Source organism: Rhinatrema bivittatum, chromosome 3 (assembly GCF_901001135.1).
Source record: "Rhinatrema bivittatum chromosome 3, aRhiBiv1.1, whole genome shotgun sequence".
In the NCBI taxonomy this organism is placed as follows: domain Eukaryota; kingdom Metazoa; phylum Chordata; class Amphibia; order Gymnophiona; family Rhinatrematidae; genus Rhinatrema; species Rhinatrema bivittatum.
Genome location: NC_042617.1, coordinates 252928188 through 252948436, shown reverse-complemented (window position 1 = coordinate 252948436; position 20249 = coordinate 252928188). Strand labels below are relative to the sequence as shown.

Below are 20249 nucleotides of genomic sequence, written 5' to 3'. Positions count from 1 at the left end.
CGGCGCCATTTTTGAGTGGCAGCCAAAATGGCGCTGATGGACCGAGAGCGGGAGATCGGTCCCTGCGCCCCCACTGGACCACCAGGTACTCGTAAAAAGTTTTGGGGGGGTTCGGGTGGGTAGGGGAAGGTAAGGGATTTGTTTTATAGGGTCGGGGTGGGTTTAGGGGTTTTTTGGTGTGCCGGTTTTCCCCGCCCTCCCCCGATTTTTCACGATAAATCGGGGGAATTTCTATTGTATCGCGACTCTTAACGATTTTTGACGATTTAAAATATATCTGACGATTGTTTTAAATCGTCAAAAAATGATTCACATCCCTAATGGATGTACCCCAACAAGATGTCATCTGAAGAACCAAAGGAGCTAGAGGATCAGGAGGACTTGGAACGAGTGAAGGAGGAGCGGAACCTCGGAACATCAGAAAGTGGAACATCAGGAAGCCTGGACTGGGAACCTTGGAACATGAAGACATGGAACATCAGGAAGTCACGAACACAGGAAGCAGATGAGACATGGAGCTCCAACGAAGAATGAAGACCTGATGGAGCGCTGGAAGACGAGACTTCCAGGAGCAAGTAACTCCAATGCAAGGCAAAGCTGAAGTGTTGGAGAAGCCCTTTTATAGGGCTGAGACAGGAAACAGTCATCAGGTGGGACTCAGGGCATATCCGGCCATGGGCCCTTTAAATCTTGTGAAGAGACAAGGCCGTGCCTTAGGAATAGGAAGCAGGAAGTTGTGCAGGACCATGGCCAGCGGCCATGCTGCTGCTAACACTGAAGAGCAGGGCAGGGCTGAGGAACAGGCCCAGCGTTTTCGGCAGTTCTCAAGTCGCAGAGGGCAAACCGAGGAGCGGCTCCAGCCACAAGAAAGACCGGGGACTGTGGCCTCTAGGCAGAGAGAAAGTAAGAGGTTGCCCATGAGGGCAGAATCATAACACTATCCATGCAGCCACACGGAGTCCATCTTCAGTCTTGTGACAGAGAATTACAAAAATAAAATAAACTCTAAATAAAACCCAACTCTGCGAAGTGGCAGGTGGTTTTCATGAGGACTAACATGCTGCTGTCCTAAGAGAACACCTGTTCCAGGTAGGCAACTCTGTTTTCTCCTAGGACAAGCAGGATGGTAGTCCTCACACATGGATGAATACCTAGCTGCAGGCTGTGTCCAAATGGAGCAGACCAATAGGCACCAAACAGGTGCCAACGGGCACAACCTAGGTGCTGTTGGTAACAGAGGAAGACAGCTTGAACCCGAAAAAGAGGGTTCTAGGTGGAACAGTTGAGTTTAGACTCAAAAAAGGTTACAGAGGACAGATTGGCCGAAGCTACTATCCTGGCAGCCATCTCTGTCCAAGCAATAGTGAGCTCCAAACATATGGAGAAAACTCCATGTATACATAGAAACATAGAAATGACGGCAGAAGAAGACCAAACGGCCCATCCAGTCTGCCCAGCAAGCTATGCACTTTTTTTTTTTTAATTTCTCTCATACTTCTGTTACTCTTGGATCTTAGTAACCTTTTGGTTCTATTTCCCTTCCACCCGCACCATTAATGTAGAGAGCAGTGTTGGAACTGCATCCAAGTGAATATCTACCATAGTTAGGGGTAGTAACCGCCGCAGTAAGCAAGCTACACCCATGCCTTTGTTTACCCAGACTATGTAACTCAGTCCTTGTTGGTTATTGTCCGTATATAGATCCATCTTTCTACATTCCCCCTGCCGTTGAAGCAGAGAGCTATGCTGGATGTGTGTTGAAAGTGAAGTATCAGACTTTCTCCCCTGCCGTTGAAGCAGAGCTGTGTTGGATATGCATTGAAAGTGAAGTATCAGACTTTCTCCCCTGCCATTGAAGCAGAGAGCTGTTGGATTTGCGTGAAGTATCAGACTTTTTCCCCTGCCATTGAAGCAGAGAGCTATGTTGGATTTGCATGAAGTATAAGACTTTCTCCCCTGCCATTGAAGCAGAGAGCTATGCTGGATATGCATTGAAAGTAAAGTATCTGGCTTATTTAGTTTGGGGTAGTAACCGCCGTAACAAGCAAGCTACTCCCCGCTTTTTGTGAATGCAAATCCTTTTTTTTCCACACTTCCTCGTGCCGTTGAAGCTTAGAGCAATGTTGGAGTCGCATTAACCGTGTGTATGTTTATTGAATAAGGGAATAATCTCCAGGCAGTAGCTGTCATTCCCGTGAGCCACCCACTCTTCATTCACATCCTCTAGACTTGATGGATCCACAGTGTTTATCCCACACCCCTTTGAAGTCCTTCACAGTTCTGGTCTTCACCACTTCCTCCGGAAGGGCATTCCAGGCATCCACCACCCTCTCCGTGAAGAAATACTTCCTGACATTGGTTCTGAGTCTTCCTCCTTGGAGCTTTAACTCGTGACCCCTGGTTCTGCTGATTTTTTCCGACGGAAAAGGTTTGTCGTTGTCTTTGGATGTTAAAACCTTTCAAGTATCTGAAAGTTTGAATCATATCACCCCTGCTCCTCCTTTCTTCCAGGGTGTACATATTTAGATTCTTCAATCTCTCCTCATAAGTCATTCGATGAAGACTCTCCACCTTTCTGGTCGCCCTTCTCTGGACCGCTTCCATCTTGTCTCTGTCTCTTTGGAGATACGGTCTCCAGAACTGAACATAGTACTCCAGGTGAGGCCTCACCAAGGACCTATACAAGGGGATAATCACTTCCCTTTTCTTACTCTATATTCCTCTCTCAATGCAGCCCAGCATTCTTCTGGCTTTTGCTATCACCTTGTCACATTGTTTCGCTGACTTCAGATCATTAGACACCATCACCCCAAGGTCTCTCTCCTGCTCCGTGCACATCAGCCTCCCCCCCCCCCCCCCCCCAATCAAATACAGTTCATTCGGATTTCCTCTTCCCATATGCATGACTTTGCACTTCTTGGCATTGAATCTCAGCTGCCAATCCAACAGAGGCCAATCCAGGCTATAAGTACCTGGCAAGTACCCAAACATTAGATAGAGCCATACCAAACCAAGATCTAGCCACAGTGCAACTGGCCACTGAGGAGGCTGTTTTATGAGGATCATGGTTCCCCCATCCTGCTGGAGCTTCAGGAGCATCTTCATCACCAGCTGGAGTAGAGGGTAAGCATACAGAAGCCCCTTGCTCCTATGGGGGTGTTGCGGGGGTGGCCCTTGGACCTACAGAAGGAGGTCTCCCTGCAGGTCCTCATCATCGGCAGGTGGTACGGATGATGTGGAGACCCAACAGAACCTTCACTAATACCAGCCCTCGTTCCCCACAGGTTGAGCCTGTGGGGAACGAGGGCCCCTTGGGTCAGGGCAGGCAGCAGACAATCCAAAGTCAGAGGAATGTACTAAGGTCAGGCCAGAGAATCAGTCCAAGGAACGGGGCCAGGAACAGGAACATTGAGCCAGGAATAGGAACACTAAGCATGGAATGGAAGCAGGAACAAGGCAGGAATGCAGACCAACTCACTACTCAGATGAGTTGGACCTGTTGCTGAGGCAAGGGTTTGGCAACAGGGGCTGCCTTAAGTAGTGCTCTGGGCTGACATCATCTAGCGTTGCGGGACGTTTTCTTGCCGTGGCCCCTTTAAGTTCCGAAGAGAGCTACGTGTGTGCACCTAGCAGGGGCTGAGGCACCTAGCAGGGGCTGAGGCATGCTGTGCGGCGGTTGCAGCTCCCTGCTGTGCTGGAAGGAAGTGGCGACAGCAGCTCTGCGAGGCCGTGAACAGACCAGGTCAAGCTCGGGGGCGGGGGGGGGGGGGGGGTGAGTGTAGCTGGCCGCGGAGCCACACAGCCAGTCATCACAACAGTACTCCCTCCTCTAAGACGCCCAAGCCCTTGGGAAGGGCTTGGGCGTCTTCAGGAGAGGAGTGAAACTTCTTGAGTAATTCCTTGTCCAGGATATTGGATGCAGGTTCCCATGAGTTCTTCTCTGGGCCGTACCCCTCTCAGGCAATTAGGTACTCCCACTTCCTGTTTCAGTGGTGGACATCCAATATCTCTTTTACCTGGTAGAGTTCATCTTCATCAGTGGAGACCTTTTGTGGCTCGGGAAGTCTTCGGGATGGCCAAGATAAGACTATGGTTTAAGAAGGGAAACATGAAAGACATTGTGAATTCTCAAAGACGTGGGGAGTCAGAACTGATAAGTGACTGGAGTACTCTGCTACACCATAACTTATGGTAAGTGCTTAAAAGGGGAGTGTTCTGTAGTGAATAAGTCAGTTTATCAATCACCTCAGGAAGGCTGGGAAAAGCAGCACATTTTTATATTCTTAATTCAGTTAGCAGAGGGGCCGATGCAATAAAATTGCATAGAAAGCGGGTGCTGAACAGTCAGTGCGTGTGCTCTTAACGCACGCATGGTGCCCCTAAGGGGAGCGCCATGCAATATTTAAATGAGGGGGTCACATTAGCAAGGAGGCGCTAGGGTTGCTTGCCAACGCCGATAAACCTGGCGTCAGTTTTTAATGGTGAACAGTAGTCACGAAAACCAACACTTGCTTTATTGGTGTCTGTTTTCCTGGCTATGCGCCACCAAGGTAAACCGACGTCGATAAACTCGGTGTCAGTTGTTTTTTTTTTTTTTACTTTTATTTCTTTTATTTTTATTCTGTTTTTGATGCGCACATCTATTTATGCCTGCTCCTGGCAGGTGTTAATAGATGACAGTTAAATGTGCGTCCGAGACGCACTTTTTTTTTATCGGGAGTGAATGCCTAATAACCTTATATTCACTTGCATTTGCATGTGAAGAGCGCTATTAGATACACTCCACATTGGACGCACGTTGAATATGCGCTAATCCCCTTATTGTATTAGAGGATTGATTAGCGCCTATTCTACCCGCGTTTGACTGCAGGTTAACAGTGCGCTCGGCTCAGTGCACCATATTGCATCGGCCCCAGAGTGCTGCAGAGACCCTCTGGGGAAGGTATTGTCATGTAGCTGTAACAGTGGTGATGTCTTCTAGCCGGACAAAAAAGGACATTGGATGTGACTCTGTAATGGCTTGTATCTTGTTTTCTTAAACACATGAGGTTACTGAAGTTAGTCTATAGGTGGGTTGTTAATTGAAGAGAAGAAAATCTAACTTTTCCATGCTGAGATCCCTCTTTCTGCTCTGAGGAAGATTCGATCACTGCTACTGTTTGAACCAACCTCTTTTCCTTTCAAAAATATTAAGTATCATTTTAATAAATGGAGAGTTTCATAGAAACATAGAAACATAGAAATGACGGCAGAAGAAGACCAAACGGCCCATCCAGTCTGCCCAGCAAGTTTCACACTTTTATTTTTCATACTTATCTGTTTCTCTTGGCTCTTAGTAATCTTTTGGTTCTATTACCCTTCCACCCCAACCATTAATGTAGAGAGCAGTGTTGGAGCTGCATCTAAATGAAATATCTAGCTTAATTAGTTAGGGGTAGTAACCGCCGCAATAAGCAAGCTACACCCATGCTTATTTGTTTACCCAGACTATGTAATTCAATCCTTGTTGGTTGTCTGTATATAGATCCACTTTTCTTCATTCCCCCTGCCGTTGAAGCAGAGAGTTATGCTGGATATGCTTGAAGACTTTCTCCCCTGCCGTTGAAGCTGAGAGCTATGCTGGATATGCTTGAAGACTTTCTCCCCTGCCGTTGAAGCAGAGAGCTATGCTTGAAGACTTTCTCCCCTGCCGTTGAAGCAGAGAGCTATGCTGGATATGCTTGAAGACTTTCTCCCCTGCCGTTGAAGCAGAGAGCTATGCTGGATATGCTTGAAAACTTTCTCCCCTGCCGTTGAAGCAGAGAGCTATGATGGATGTGCTTGAAGACTTTATCCCCTGCCGTTGAAGCAGAGAGCTATGCTGGATATGCTTGAAGACTTCCCTGCCGTTGAAGCAGAGAGCTATGCTGGATATGCTTGAAGTGTCAGACTTCCTCCCCTGCCGTTGAAGCAGAGAGCCATGCTGGATATGCTTGAAGTGTCAGACTTTCTCCCCTGCCATTGAAGCAGAGAGCTATGCTGGATATGCTTGAAGACTTTCTCCCCTGCCTTAGTCATAAACAGTTGACAGTTAATGTCTCATACGTAATTATTGAACATTAATATTATATGGTTATTATAGTTAATGAAGTTAGCATGTTACCATTGAATCCGTTTTTTTTTTACTGTAAAGGTTGTAGCTGTTAAATGTTCTACTGTTTAAACTGTTATATGTAAAGCCTGTTGCTAATTTATTGTTTCACTGTAAACCGAGGTGATGTATAATTATACGTACCGCGGTATAAAAGAATCTATAAATAAATAAATAAATAAGAAGAACTGATACCCTAGTTTGGGTTCCAGAAGTCTTATTCTAAATTGACTAAAGAAAACAAACATAAAAACCACCTGGATCCTAAAAACTTGTACATGTGAGCAAACAGATCAAGTGAGAAGGATGGTCAGTTTGGGGAAGGCTCAGGACATTGGTGTGAAGGCTAGGAAGGGAACAAGGGCAATACCAATGTCACAGTACTCCTCTAGATGCAGAACAATATTCTGTAACCAAACTGAAAGAGAAACTCCTCCATCTTACTTCCTGTCCCACCTTAGAACAGAATATCATTCAACAGAGAACAACATTCTTTCTCTCAGAAGGGAGTGGTGATAAAACTCTTACACAGATGGTCTCCTAAATTTACTAGTAATCTCACTTTCAGTTGTGATGAAGGCCTTAATAAAGAATATAGGCCAAGGGCTTTGTTTGTTTTATTCTTTTTTTAACCTTGAATAGTTAGTATCTATTAGCATCCAAATGACAGTAATGTAAGAATATTTTCCTATAGCCTGCAGCTTTAAAAAACAAAAGAAACCCCAAATGTTTGGACATGATTTAGTAAGGCTCTTTTCCCATTCTATGTCTCTGGGAATAAAGCTTAGCAGATCAGGTTCTTTGCAGGTAAACCAAAATGACTATTGCATTACACTGGCAGAGCTGAAAGGGCTCCGTGAATATAATAATTAACCTCCCTGTTTGTGGCTGTGGATTGTTAACAGATGTCAATATGACAATGTCAGAATGACCTTTTTACATTATTTTTCTATTTATCCTTGAGATTAATTTTTATTCTCTTTGATTTTTAGTAAATTTTGCTTTGGCCCACCAGTTTCCTCCCACAGTTTACACTTCTAGCGCCAGAAGAGTAAGCTAGAGTGACTTATTCTTCTAGCGCTGGTAGTTTACACTTCCAGCCTGCTTCTTACAGAAGCAGTGTTGGATCGCTGGGTGTGGGTGATTCTAGACCTCACTCCTGGCAGGGGAGTGATTTTGGTATGGGGGGTGAAGGAGGGGGGGGGGGGGGGTATGGCTGGCCAATTCAGACCGAGGCTAGGTGGGAAGGATCCAGGGGAAAGACAGATTACAAGTTATGATTCCAAACAGAGAAGGGTGGGGGGTGGAGGCCTGACCTCCTCAACACTTTACACTGTTTAAGAAAGGGTTGGTGAGATGGGGGTTATACTGCCTGACAAGGCCAACCATTAAAATACTTTGGGAAAGGGAAATGCTCGGGCCGCAGGAGATACTTTAACAGAGTATATTCAACAGGATGGTTATCCTGCTGAATATCTGGGACAAGTTATCTGGCTAACGTTTGCCAGAAAACTTGTCCACTAAACAGCCTACTGAGTAAAGTCCTGCCTGAGTCTGGCCACTAGGTGTCACTGTTGTGTAAGAGATTAGACTCCCTGTAGGGGCTGTGAACGCTGCCTCTATGCAACCCAGTACTGGCTGGCCCACTGATCAAAAGATGGACTTGTGGGACAAGGTATTTAATTGTATTAGATCCCATAAGGGGTTTGCCTGAGTTTGTAATAATCTTTGTCCAAAGCCAATAACTCGAATTACATACATGATATAAATTATGTTCTATAATTAAAGCTCATTGTCGCTAACTCTACAGTCAACACAGGTGCAGTTCTTAGGATTATAGTGATTTTTAGTACAGAACACTTAGGACATAAAAAAAAAAGCTGCTTAAAAATAGATTTAAAACAATAGGACTCTATACCTGCTAGAATATTTAAGACTTGGTTTGACTTTCTGTCTTTTTGGCAAAGTAATCACATCACTTCTTTCAGTCTTTGAATAGAAAAGTAGTTCCAAATACAATTACTGGGGACTCCGTATGACTCAAAGTATGCACATCTAATTTATAGCCAGATACTTTTCTCCCTGCATTATGAAAAGTCAGTTCCCAGTGGCTAATCAGGGGTTTGAGAAAATTGCATAATGATTAGTTGGAAACAGAAAGCGAGAGTTGTGACAGCTCCAAAGCCAAATGAGAATGATTAGGAAAGGAAAATAATCCTCTAAAACCCAAAAAGGCATGTCTTGTTATTAATAAATCGGCAGCCTTGCGCGCGCCGATCCAGGATTTTATAAGATACGCGCGGCTATGCGCGTATCTTATAAAATCCAGCGTACTTTTGTTTGCGCCCGCTGCGCCAACAAAAGTACGCGATCGCGCTTTTTTAAAAAATCTACCCCAATATCTCTGTGCAGAACCCTGTGGAGGAAAAGCATGACAAAGAAAAGTATTCAGTTCCAGATACCAGTTTTACTAACTGATCCTTGTGTTTCAGCTTCTCCTACCACCAATGTGAATTTTGATTTCCCCAGAATAATGGACACATCTGCCTGCATTTCATCCTTACCCGTAGAATCTGTGCTTGAACACGAAGTGGAAAGACTCCATTCTACTGCCTGTGAGGTTTCTACTCTAATACTAATACTGAAAGCCCTGCCTCGAAGCCTGAAACTTTAGCTGTGCCTAATCAGAAGCTAATAAGAGCTCAAGGCCCAGATAAAATAGCCTGCACTCTTTCCTGGTTCAGCCTGCTTTATTTAGGACTGAACATGTGAAGGAGGTTTTAAAGATTATTCAGGAGCACACCTTACCTCCAACCCTGATCTTGTAGTACAATCTCAGTCTAACAGAACAAGTACCTACCCCGGGCCTAATTTTGAAACAATCTTTTTCCCAAGATCAAATCTTGTTAGACTCCACCTCCGTTTTTCTGATTCTCTCTTGTGTAATAACTCTTTTGCCTGAAAAGGATCTAGTACTCAGCATGCAGACCTTGCCCTTTCCCTCTGGAGAGAATTCTAACACTGCTCCAGGTTCTATGTTTGTCTCAGATCCTGTCCTGAATATTCCAGCCCTGCAACCCCTGAAGGAGGGTTCCAGTTCTGTCCAGGAACCCCAGGAGGGGTTCAGCTAAGTCACGTGACTCAAAGACTCTAGTCCTCCTTCCCAGTGGGACGCAGGGGAAAGGGTGCTGAAGAGAGAGGGTCCTGTTATGATTCTGTTTGTCATGTAACCTCCCCACCACCAGAGGCCCTTTGAGTTGCTCTTACCCTCTCTGCACTCATAGTCACTGTGATCCCATGACTCAGCAGAGTCCAGACTATATAACCCTGCCTCTGGATATGCTCAGGGTCTTCTCATCGAGTCTGCTTGGCTCCCTGCTTGGACACTGTTCTGAATGTTTTGTGGCTTTCTTAAGCCTTTTGCTCTAGTTTGCTCTGTGATTTTCCTAAGCCTTCTGATCCAAGTTTGCTCAGTGGCCTCCCTAGGCCTTTTATGTTACCTGCCTGGTCTTTGTCTTATCTGTCCTGTCCTGTCCTGCTCCAGTATCCCAGCCTACTACAGTGTTCCAACCTGTTTCAGTGTGCCACACTTCCCTGCATCCGGCTCCAGTTCCATGCCTGCCTTTGGTTCCAGCTTTGCCTCGGCTCCAGTCTCCAGTTCAGTACTAGCCTCAGTCCAAGCCCCAGTCTAAGTCCTGCCAGCTGCCAGTACTCAAGGGCTCAACCTTCAGGCTTGTATAGGCCGATGATTCCCTAGCTTAGTCCAGGGCTACAAGGCAAGAAAGAACTGTTTCCATAAGGTTTCCCCAGCCTAGCTGGGTCCTCAACCACAACAAGAGCAATACATTTAAGATGCAAAAGCCCAAGGGAAAGGTTTTTGCATCTTGGAGCTGAAATTGCATCTTGGAGCTGAAATTCTTCTAAGCACAACGGAAGAGCAGGATCTGGGGATAATTAATTGATGATCTTAAGGTGGCCAAGCAGATGGGATAAAGGATTGGTAAAAGCTAGAATGAGACCTCATTTAGAAAATTGTATACAATTCTGGATACCGTACTTTCAAAAGGATATAAACCAGCTGGAGTCAGTGCAGAAAGTGGCTACTAAAATGGTCAGTGGTCTTCATTCTGAAGCATATGGGGATAAACTTAAAAGAAAAGGCGAGATAGGGGAGATATGATAGAGACATTCAAATTTTTCAAAGATTTCCATACACAGGAGGTGACCCTTTATCAATGAAGAGGAGGCTCTAGAATGAGGGGTCATGAGATGAGGTTGAAAGGGGGTATACTCAGGAATAATCTTAGGAAATATTTCTTTACAAGCTACCCAGTGGAAGAGGTGGAAACAAAAATAGTATCTGAAATCAAGAACGCATGGGATAAATCCAGGGGATTTCTAAGGAAGCCATGAGAATTATAATGCCTCATTAATTGAATGGATGGGCAGACTAGATGGGCCATACCGTCTTTTTCCGCTGTCATATTTCTATATTTCTATTGTACCTGGACTCAGGAAGGGGACAATTTGCGAACTGTCTGCACTGAGCTAAAGACCCAAAGTGAAAGCATGTGCATCCTTTCCTTTTGGACCTTACAGTCACCTGCAACTTCCTTTCCTGGGAAAGCAAAATAAAGGTATGAAAATACCATCAACGTGTGCTTCTTCTGCCTGGAAAGACCTCCTTTTGATACAGCTAAAAGCATGCATGTTGTAGAACACCCCGTGGGCTTTTAACCATATTGGAGTGGGGGGAGGATAATTTTAGAAAGTCAATTAATGGTGTAAATCACTTTGAATATTGTCCTTCCCATGCAAAAATGGTGGGCACCTGTTTTCAGATGCTCCTCAGTTTCCATGCTGTTAATTCAGCAGACAAGGAAGGATTCTGACTGGAATGTGTTTGTTTTTTTCAGATTGTGGTCACGGAAGACAGTCTTATGCAATCAGAAACAAAATTCGCAAATGAAGATCATAGAAAGCTGGTATGGACCAGTGGCTATACACGTACATGTTCAAGCAAGTGATATTCAGTAACGGTAGGTATAAGCAATTTCTAGCTGTGCAGTAGCTTTAACTGTTAAGGTTTTGTTGTCTCAAATATGAATAACAGGCAAGGTGCAAACTCACCAGTGATACCCAGCTGCCTTGTATCTTCTGTATCCCTGGTGATTGTAGACGAAGTCAGACAGAGGTGAAGTTTAAGACCCAGACGCATGTGCGCGTGTTGCCGGCTCGTGCACATAGACGTGGCGATTTTATAACATACAAGCGTATATGCACGGATTCGTGCACGTGTTATAAAATCAGCTATATGTGTGTACATGTGCGCACAACTTTATATTCACACGTGCATCTGCACGCAAATTCCGCCTTGAGTGCTTATGTAGGGGAGATTTTAGTAGAAATGCGTGCCGACACAATTGCCTGTTTCCCCAGTTCATTCCCATTTCACCCCAGTAAAGGTGAGGACTTCCTAACTTGCCTCCCTTTTACCCTATTAGCCCCAACTCTTAAAACCCCGCTGACTAGCCTAGGTTTTTTTATTTTATTACTTACACACTGTTCATAGCATAAGTAAAGTTACGCAGTAGAGGACCTCGGCGCATGCTTGTGCACGTAAAAAGTAATGCGCACACTTCATATATCAGGTTGGTCTGCCCATGCCCTGCCCAGACCCCACCCCTTTTTAAACTTTTTAATTTGTGTGCGTACCAGGAGATACCTGCATACTCGGCGCAGTTTTTAAAAATCCGCTCTGTGTGGGCCGAGCAGAGTCCCGCACATATCTCCTGGCTTTGGCACGTGCAGTGCTATAAAAATCCACTAGCAGGAGAAGAGCAAAGCATCCAAACAGCAGAAGAAGCAGCTCAAGGCATTGTGAAAGGTGCAAAGCAGCACAAGTAGTGGCATGAAGAGACTAAGGCACAAAAAGAGGGCAAAAGTTAAGATTGGCCAAACTGGGTCAGACCAAGGGTCCATCAACAGTGGCCTCAGAGTCACCAGACAAAAACCAAAGTTTATCTATGTGCTCCCTGTAGATCAATAAAAGTATGAAGATACTTGGCTTCCAGCCAGTTAATATCTGTTTATGTTCTTGTCTTCCAGGAATATATCCAGATGCTCTGAAACCCTACTATGCAGCTTGCTGTGACCTCATTTGGCAGCAGCAAATTCTACATTTTAACTACCCGCTGACTAAAAAAAATATTTTCTTGGGTTCATCTTGAAACTGTTAGCATACCGTTTCATTGGATGCCCCCTGGTCCTAGTACTTTTGGACAGCATAAACAACCACGTGCTTCCGGTTTGTTCTTTTGCACGAGCACACCAAAGTTCTGTGAGGGCGGGGGTATAGCAGTATCAGCGTTGGCACAAAGCAGCACAGACATTGACACCCCGAGCCAGCAAGAGGGACAAAGTGGCAGCAAACCGAGAGAGGACCAAAGCAGCACCAATAGCAGCATGAATACTCCAAGGCACTATGAAGGTGCAAAGCACACCAACAACGGAGGCAGGCAAATCCAAAGACACAAAAAGAGGGACAAAGGAAAACAAGAACAATGGCTGCTCATCCAGAGCAGTTATCTCCCCAGTGTACTGTGGAGGTCGATACCTGCCCTGATATATAAATCAGTCATCGGACCTAGGTATAGGGGTACAAGAATAATCAAACTGACAAGCAGCTGAAAGATAAAGAACTTATAATACTAGGTAGGGTGAAGCCAGACAAAACTTTGGAGGAGATCTGTAGCAGTCCTGAAATGCAAATTGATCATTGGATCTGGGTACAGGGGTGAAAAGCTTTTTGAACTGTCTTAGAGTGACCTTAGGATTCCTGGGCAGGGCAAAGCCTGAGGAAACTCTGGAACATGTCTGTAGGAGACCCGATGTGTAAACTGGTCATCGGCAAAAGATTGATCAAACCATCCATTAGCTGAAAGACAGTGAATTATCCCTGGGCAGGGCAAAGTCAGAAGAGACTTTAGAGGAGGTTCTTAGTGGTCCTGATAAAAGTCTTCCTACGGTATCAACGGGGGGAGGGTTTCAGGTTTGGAGACTGACCGCTTTTGCTGTGCTTTTTATGATACTAATGTTCGTAGTGGGGGATGGGGTCCCGACATGCCAGTCTCCCTTGCAAACACTGAGAAAGTAGTTGGGAAGCAGAGCAATGGTATCAATATGCCAAGGCATTGAGGGCCAAGAATATAGCAGCTCTATCATCAACATTTCATGGCACAGAGTAAGGACCAAGGAAGCAGAAGTGGAGATAAAGACAAAATGCCAAGGCACCACAAGAGGGAGAAAGCAATACAAACAATGGCATGAAGTCCCCAAGGCAGCAGGAGCGGGGCAAAGTGCACCAACAACAGTCGCATGAACACCCCACAACACATGAGATAGGCAAAACAGCACAAAAAGCGGCACGAATACCCCAAGGCATAGAGTAAAGGGTACGGAAGCAAGAAGGGTGACCAGAGCTGTAGCCAGGCCATTTAGCACCTATGACCAAGTGAAAAAGTATGCCCTCACCCTGAGCACAACACATGACACCACAAGCTGGGAAACTGTTAAATATATGGGGCTTTAATCTTTATTTTCACCCTGCAGTCTCCTGTTCCTTGGATTTCCAGCTCAATTGGAACCAGTACGATCCACGTGCCATAAGTCTTTGAATGCAAAGACTGAACTGGAAACCCCAAGAAGCCAGATGTCGCATATCATGCAACATCGTAGAAATGTATTTATGAAATATATTCTTTTTCCATGAAATAGAAACAGAAATGCATTTCCTCCTGTATTGTGCAAAATAAAGAAAGTATCATGAGCTGCATGTTCCCAGGGTTGGCATATTCCATTCACTAAACTGAATATAAGATGCTTCTTTCTATCACTGCTGTCTGGACATTTCATTTTTTATAATCATTTTGGTCCTATTCAGAAAACAAAACAAGCCAGGCTCCTATAGATCCCTACACAGAAACAACATGGTTGCAGAGTACATCACCTTGGTCATATATACAAAATACAAGCCGTTAAGCCCGTCACAACGGGCTACATTACATTTTTGTTTTCGGTCCATTTTCGAAAACAGCACCCTCCTACACTTTTTCTCCCTCATTCCCCCTTCCCCTCAGTCACTCACCCCCTTCCCACCCCTCAGTCTTACTCACTCTCTGTCTCCCACTGCCTCCTTCCCCTCACTCTCACCTCCCTCCCCTTCCCTCAGTCACTCCCACCTCTCTCCCCTTCCCTCAGTCACTCCCCACCCTGTCTCAATCCCATCCCCTCTCCCTCAGCCCTCCTCCACTCCTTTTCTCTGCTCCACAACTTCTTACCCTTCCACTTACTCACATCCCTGTCTCTCACCTCTCCCTCATTCTCCCTCTCCCCTCACTCTTCCCCACCCCTCCCTCACTAAGTCCCTCCCTCCCTCAGACCCTCCCCCTCCCTCAGTCCCTCCCTCCCACTCAGTCCCTCCCTCCCCCTCACTCAGTCCCTCCCCCTCCCTCCCTCCCTCTCAGTCAGTCCCTCCCCCTCCGTCCCTCCCTCAGTCCCTCCCTCCCACTCAGTCCCTCCCTCTCACTCAGTCCCTCCCTCCCCCTCACTCAGCCCTCCCTCCACTCAGTCCCTCCCACTCCCTCCCTCCCTCTCACTCAGTCCATCCCTCCCTCTCACTCAGTCCCTCCCTCCCTCCCTCCCTCTCTCTCTCCTCCCCTCTCTCTCTCCTCCCTCCCTCGCTACTGGCCGCCGCTGCTCCTTGTCATCGTTCGCTGCCGTCACTGCCGCTGCTGCTCGACGCCGCCGCTGCCACCCGCCGCTGCCACCCGACGCCGCCGCCGCCGCTGCCACCCGACGCCGCCATCGCCGCTGCCGCTGCCACCCAACACCGCCATGTTTTTTTTTTTTTTACGCTGGCTAAGACCGACGTCCTTGCCCGCACATGCGCAGTAGAGCTGTGCTCTACTGCGCATTTGCGGGCCGTCGGTCATGGCCCATTTATAAGGTAGATATTCACAGACCCTCACCAAATACAGAATAAAGAAACTATAAAGTATAAACAGAAACATGCAGACAAAAACTGAGGAAAACAGAAACATTATTTATTTATTTTATTTATTTATTTAAGTCTTTTCTATACCGTCGTTTAGTAGTTTCCGTCACAACGGTTTACAATAGGCACAAACAAATAATGATGCTGAAACGTTACTTTACACAAGTGCCATATTAGTCCGGTACATAGTTTTTTAAAATAAGATAAATGTAGTGTGATAAGATACTGTACAGTGTTTTGTTTTTTTCGGAATTAAAAGCAATGCTAATTTTATCAGTGTCACTTTGCCTTATAGTGATGGATGATCAGACAAAGTAATATAAAAAATAAATAAAATACAGCTACACGCGTCTTGCTTTTGTTCATATCTCGCACTTCACCGGCTTCACTATTCACCTACTCTCTTTGATAGGCCTTCTTAAATAACCAGGTTTTTTCGAAATGATTTGTTGTCGTTTTGTAACCTTAATTCTAAAGGCATGGTGTTCCATAGTATGGGTCCTGCCAGCGATAGAGCTCTTTCATCAACATTACCATTCCTTGTAACACATCAAGAAATATAATCCCTCAATGATAATAGTACAACTATACTAATAAATAGAATACATATTTCAAAACAGCTGAACAGAGCATCCAATAATTAAAAAATCATATAAAGCTATTCAGAATAGCAATAAAATATTGAAATCATTAGATACATCAAATAACTCCCAATAAATTGAAATTAATAAGGATTAACAAAATTCCACACTTTCCATATCTGGGAACTTTTGATTTCCAGATGCCCTGAGATTGTCGTGGATTTGCAGGGAGTGGGGCTTGTTGCACACAAAATGTCTCTTTTCTTTCTCACATGCTCAGTCATAAAAACATGCAAAGGCTCTTTCTCACATGCTCAGTCATACACACACATACATACTCTGTCTCTCATACTTGATCAGACATATGTGCAAACGATCTCTCTCTCATGCTCAATCACACACACACACGCTCTGTCTCTCAAGGTCTATCATACACACATATATAAACTGTCTCTCAGGCTCAGTCATGTACACACACATATGCTGTCTCTCATGCTCAATCATTCATACACACACACACACACACACACACATGCTCTCTCTTACATGCTCAATCATTTATTCACACACACACACACACTCTGTCTCTCATGGTCAATCATACACACATATATAAACTGTCTCTCAGGCTCAGTCATGTACACACACACATGCTGTCTCTCATGCTCATTCATTCACACACACACACACACACACACATATGCGCACTCTTACATGCTCAATCATTTATGCACACACATGCTGTTTCTCATGTTTAAGTATACACACACATACTCTATCTCTCAAACTCTTTCACTTGTTTCCCCCTTTGGAAGAACAAGGGGCAAAAGCAGCCTCTTCCTTCATTCATGCCTACTTCGTGCCGGGATTATGCATGCATACCATCTCTGTGCTCATTGTCGCTCCGGTTTTGCTCTCCCACCAGTAAAGAGAGCTACCGCGTTGGTGGAAGAAGTCCTGCCCCCCCCCCCCCCCCCCAGTGACATCATCAGGTGCGATGGCCCTATTTCTTCGGGCCAGGGACGCCGGAGGTGAAGCCTGTCATCTGCCTACCTCTTGCCTGGCTTGTGCCTTCATACCATCTCTGTGCTCATCGTCCCTCCGGTTCAGCTCTCCCACCAGCGAAGAGAGCTACCGTTTCGGTGGAGATAGTCTCTCTCCCCCCCCCCCCCCCCCCCCCGGTGGCATCATCAGGGGCGACAGCCCTGTTTCTTTGGGTTGGGGATGCTGGAGGTGCTTGCGCCGGCGGTGCGCGTGCCAAAGGTGCGTGCACGACCTCCTGCAGTCGATCTCCTGCCGGCGCCATTTTCCGTACGAAAACGATTCGCGGCGGGAAATCGCTCCCTGACCCCCGCTGGACCTCCAGGAACTTTTGGCCAGCTTGTGGGGGGCCTCCTGACCCCCACGAGACTTGCCAAAAGTCCAGCGGGGGTCCGGAAGGACCTCCTGCCGTCCAATCGTGTTCGTCTATGGCCGCCGCCATTTTTCGGCGCCATTTTGGAAAATGGCGCCGGCTGAAGACAACAAGATTCAGGAGCAGGAGCCCGTTCCGGACCGCTGCCGTTCCGGACCGCCGCTGGACCCGCAGGTTATTTAACTCATTTGGGGGGGGTTCGGGAGGGTGGGGGATTTAATTTAAAGGGTCGGGGGTGGGTTTTAGGGGGTTTTAATGTGCCGGTTTTGCGATTTTGCGATTTTGCGATTTTTCACAATTTTTCACGATATTTTACCCCCCCAAACGGCAACAATACGATTCCCTCCCCCTCCCAGCCGAAATCGATCGTTAAGACGATCGAGGACACGATTCACATCCCTACCTATCACCACCTCCCCCGTACCCGCTGCCGTGGTGGAGGACTCATCATTTTTCACAAACTTTCTCTTATTTTTCTTCAATCTCTCAGGTTGATATACCCCCCCATTTGAAGTCATGTTACTCAGTAGTCATGATTTAAATCTTTGCTTGGTTTATTGCGCCCCCAGGTCTTCTGGCCCATAACTGTTCTCCTCTAATTGAATACTTTTCAAGCTCTCTCCCTCACTCTGACAAAACTATTATTTCAAAACAGCACGCATATCAAATAACACCCACTAACAAGGCTTTAAAAAAAAAACCCTGCTGTTCATACCTGGGAACTCTTGATTTCCAGTCACCCCAATATTGTCGAGGATTAGGAAGTTATCCTCTCTCTCTCACACATACTCACATGTCCATTCTCTCTCACACATACACTGTCACATACATACACATTCATGCTCTTATACCCACCATAACCTCTTGCTCTCACTGACACTGACACACTCTCAGGCTCTAAGACCCTCTCTCTCCCCCCAACCCCCATACACAAGCTCTTACTACCCCGGATTCTCTCTTACACCCACATGCTTTCACTCTCACGGGTTCCCTCACATACACACAAGCACACACCCAGGCAAGTTCCCATTCACTTACACACACACACACAGACTCCCAGGCAGACACCAATTCATTCTCACATATACACACACACACGCACACCATTCTCACATAGACACACCCCAAGGCAGGCACCCATTCATACACATGCACACACTGAAGGCAGATCCATCTCTCTTTCTTTTGCCAGCAACCTCGAAGTTTCTCTTGTTTCTCTGCCACTGCTGTCACTGCTGCCGCATGGCTATTGTGGAGGTGGCGATCGCTGCTACTGACACTGAAGCCCATTCTGTGCCTCCTCTGAGCAGGCCAAATCATATTAAAAATTTGCGGGGCTTCCAGTTCTTCCATGCTGATCTTGTACATTGCAAGATCAGCATAGAGAAAGTGCTACTCTTGCATATTCCCAAAGATATCATAAGCAAATCACTAAAAATTAAAAAAAAATGTTTTTTTTACCTTTGCTGTCTGATCTTAGTTTTTTAATTAGTTGGCTTTTTTTCCCCATGTTCCCTTTTTTAGTCTTTTACCAATTGCTTTTACAGGGTCTCATTTTTCTGTTTCTTCTCTCTCCACCTGTCTTCTTCCCTTCCTCCCTCAAACACACACTCAGGCTCTCATTCTCACATGCAGACTCTCATACATACACACTGGCTCTCTTTTTCACTGTTATGGTTAAAGGTGTTTGGGTGGATCCTTGGACACTGTGGCAGCTGACCACATCCATGGGGGGAAGTCCCGTGAGGGACCACGGTGTCAGGCTAGACTCCAGACAGAGAAACACAGATTTGAATCTTTTATTAGACAGTTTGAATGACCACCAGAGGTGGCAGTAGTGAGTAGTGGTGTAGAGCCCGGCTGGGCACGTCTCACACAGAACGCTGGAACAGCGGATACTCTGCAGGGCAGTGCTGAGTGGAAAGAGACAGAGTTATGAGCACACAATAAGATTAACATTCAGAGTCCGAATGAAAAGATAGGAGAAGCTCCGAGACAGGGAGAGCAGGCCCTCGAGGAGTGAGTACCTGATCCCTTAGTGCAGTGAGACTCAGTAGCATTGTACTCACTTAGCAGTAACTGAGATTCCACTAGACGAGAGGTCTGGCACCGGAGTAGAGAGCAGGCCCTCGAGGAGCGAGTACCTAGTTCCAGTGAAGCTGTACTGTGGAAGAGATGGTATCTGTACTCACTGATGGTAAACTGTAAGGTAGTTCTTCCAAGTAGAAGGGTAGAGGTTGCAGGTAGCGACTCAGGGAACATGGGCCCTCGAGGGGGGAGTACCGGTTTCCTGATAGCACCTGAAAGAAGTAGAGAGGCCCCCGAGGAGAAGGTAACCTGTTAGAGACCCCGAAGGGTAGTAAGAATTCCAGATAACACTGGAGTGGCAGAGCAGCTTAGGAATGGAGAGCGAATCCCATCCGTACGAATCCTGTTGCTAACTCAACGAGCTAGCAAATACTGTAGGCAGATATACCTGGAAGTCGTGACATCAGAACAGGGAGACGCCCTGAGGTTCGCGCCAACTTGGACTTAAAGATGAGGGCGGCATGCGCGCGCATGCCCTAGAGGTACCTTGAAGGAGATTGGTGAGAGGCAGCACCAAAGCTGCTCCGGGGATGCCGGAGAGAACAGCAGGCAGACGCCACCGCAGCCATCAGTTCAAGGTGAGCGGGAGGAGCCAAGAGTAGAGAGAGGTAGCGGGGTGAAGCCATCGAAGACCAACGGACGCAACATTCACATGCTCTATTAATCTCTCAAATACGCACACAGGCTCTCTCATGCTGTCTCACATAAACACACACTGGCTCATTCTCACATGTTCTCTCACACACATATAGAGTCTCTCACATGCTATCTCTCCAAACATATAGGCTCTCACTCCAACACACAGTCTGTCAACTCACGCTCTCTCATACACATAATCTCTCAACTCACTTTCATACACACACACACACTCTACAGGGCCTCAACCTCCCTCTCACCTCTGGGCCTCCTCTTCGCAGGTCGCCGTGGTATAAGCTCTGCGGCGACCCTGATCTTTTAAGGCCACCACGAGGTGGGATCCAC

General features: G+C 46.2%; 1 long non-coding RNA gene across 1 annotated transcript; it reads left to right on the top strand.

The window, feature by feature from the left end:
- Positions 1-3979: 3979 nt before the first annotated feature.
- LOC115088737 lies at positions 3980-13958 on the top strand. The gene is made up of 3 exons (XR_003855846.1): positions 3980-4191; positions 11047-11169; positions 12239-13958. It is a non-coding gene; the product is annotated as an uncharacterized LOC115088737 (long non-coding RNA).
- Positions 13959-20249: the final 6291 nt, after the last annotated feature.